The 2757-nt window shown below is 31.1% G+C and overlaps 1 long non-coding RNA gene across 1 annotated transcript; it reads right to left on the reverse strand.

The window, feature by feature from the left end:
- Nucleotides 1-615: 615 nt before the first annotated feature.
- Nucleotides 616-2368, reverse strand: LOC119637645. Its single transcript, XR_005247307.1, has 4 exons — nucleotides 1776-2368; nucleotides 1447-1696; nucleotides 1346-1385; nucleotides 616-1279 (listed from the first exon to the last, which is right to left on the reverse strand). It is a non-coding gene; the product is annotated as an uncharacterized LOC119637645 (long non-coding RNA).
- Between the last annotated feature and the right edge of the window lie 389 nt (nucleotides 2369-2757).

Below are 2757 nucleotides of genomic sequence, written 5' to 3' on the forward strand. Positions count from 1 at the left end.
TCGTATTAACTATTTACCAACGTTTCTGTTAAATATAAATCCGATTTATTGAAATAGACGCGTTATAAATTGAATAAAAAACACTTGCTATAACGAAAAGTCGAAATAGCTGATGCTAGGACTAGAGTCAAGCAATAGTCAATTGAACAACATTTTTTTTAAAGATTTAAAGGAAAGCAATCCACTGTCACCGTAATTATTGCGTTGTTTTTTTGGAGACAATTGATTGTAGCCAGGAAAATAATCATGTACCATTGTCGCCAACTTTCTAATACTTCGCTTCAAACTTTTTCATTACAATGCGTTAATAATTGAGAAAAGCGTAAGTGAAGCGAAATAATGAAATTAAATCCAGTGTTTAAATTTTTATTGCAGAGAAAGCTAACTTTATAGTTTTTTTATTATTTTATTCTTTCTTACAGGTATTCCATAAAAATGAATATTAATAGTTCTGCTATAATATATTATTAGTCATTAATTCATATTAACGATATCTTTTTCATCACTATATTAAGTTTTCTCTGCGGGTCCTGTATCCCAAACCTTTTGTTCATTTATGCTCATATATGAACAAATAGAAAAAAGATTCAGTACATAAAAAGTTTTCTTTTAAGTAAAACAAGCATTAATACGTTCAGTGTTCACATCATTTTTATGTAAATTTTTGTCCGAGTTATAACTTCAAAAATTATTTACATTTTTGGCATTGTTATGATATTTAAAATCCTTGTACCAGCAATCTTCTGATTTCCTCAACCAATTGCTTCAATTGAGATGTCTCCGCAAAATATCACACCGTCATCTTCGCAGGTCGCCAGTGTGGGGGTATTCAAATTATCTTCTTGCATCTTCTCATAACCATTGGGCTGCAGCACCTCTTCCGCTCTTCCTGTAAAATACGCTAGCAACCTATAGAAATGGTCAAAACTTGTAGTTAGATTTTCGAAATACTAAATACTGTAATACAGATCTTTATACTTCAATGCATATTTCCATAGTGCTTCTCGAATTACAATGGATTTCGTACTTTTCTTTAAGAAAATTCGCCGAACTTTGGTAAGGCCAAGGGCTAAGGCTCCAGAGCGTATCCACTATCATCATAAGAACGATGTAGTTTTTGGCTCTTTAATTTTTTTTTTTTTCATCGATTACTGAGAAGCCAAGCATTGCTTTCATGCCGAGGTAAGCTTTGACTGGATTGTTTCCACACATGCGAATCATGGGAAAATCCGGGAAATTTGAAATTGACCGGCATGATTTTAATATCATGCTCGCAAATCTAGAAAAAAATGTTTATATTTATGAAAATAAAAAGAAGTTGCTAAAACACAAATATTCCGATTACTTTGATTTGAAAAACATGTATGCTTTCCATCAACACATCCCTATAATAAATAGTAAAAATATTATAATGATCGTTTTTTATAAGGCAAAAATTTCAATTACCGCCCAGAATACTACATTTCTGGCAAAACTCTATCTTCGAATCCCTGTTTACGATCCTTTGGATCCACTCCACACATCTCTTGTAACACCTCTGATACAATTGTTGATAGCGTACTTTGTGTCACACTTACGGTATGGACGCTGCACAAACTTACTTACTGAACGGGCAGATCATAAGTCAACCCTATACTTCGCTTTTGGCTCTACGGGAGACACTGAAGTTGTGGTTTATAAAAATGCATTGAATAATCTGAAAATAAATTTAAGACCTTTATAATATTCTGCTGATAATGCTGTTTTTGGTTGTTACCGACAATGCCGATACGTACTTTAAATTTAGGATCACGAAACTGGATAGGACGCTTGGACACTGATTATGATGCTTAATATACTCAGTTTTAACGCGAAATCCAAATACAATTTAAATCTCTTTGCTTTTTTCTTGATGCAAGTCAGTTACAGGACCCACACGAATATTATCGGTGATTGTGTATTTGGAAGATATGGTTGTAATGGTGTAAAATAAACGTGGCTGTTATTATATAGCGCACTAAAAATTGTAACTGTTGCAGGGGAATTTTTAAATACTGATACAAACAACTAATTTTATTTTTCAACCATTATTTTTCGGAAACTTAATAGAAGTTTTAATTGTTTAAGTCGTTTTCGAGAATGCAATTACATACGATACACACACGTAACAATTGCGTATAACATTTCGTTCGCGTATAATCGTCTCATTAGAAGAACTTTTTAAGTATTTATTTTACATTTCTTTGATATAAACAAACGTATAAAACAACAAGATTATTTAGTTCTGTGACCTCGTTGTACATATATATGTAGATGATTTTTTGTAAGTATATAAAGATTATGTTCGTGTTCTGATGTATTATACATATAAATATAATTTTTTTTTTGAAAAACGACTTATGAACAATGTTTTCTTTTAAACATACTTTAATAATATCTTTTTGATTTCAGGTGCGTTAATTTCTTTTCTTTGTAATTTGTTTGCTTATATCTTTTTTATTTGTCATATATTTTCTTCAATCCACTTCCATGTCTGTCGCCATTTTTCTTTTCTAATTTAGTTGCAGCAAGTTGTCTTTTCTTGTCCGTTCAATGTTTATCAACTGACTTATTTCTTTGTTTTGTCCGAATTTCATATGAAAATTAACAATTTAAAATTCCGAAAAATCAATAAAAATCACACCATCTGGTGGGCGAATCAAACTCTTTCTTTTTCTTTTCAATCAGTTAAAATTTCTCGTTTTCTTCACGATATTTATCGACATACGATTTTATCTC

This window comes from Glossina fuscipes, unplaced genomic scaffold (assembly GCF_014805625.2).
Source record: "Glossina fuscipes isolate IAEA_lab_2018 unplaced genomic scaffold, Yale_Gfus_2 60, whole genome shotgun sequence".
Lineage (NCBI taxonomy): Eukaryota > Metazoa > Arthropoda > Insecta > Diptera > Glossinidae > Glossina > Glossina fuscipes.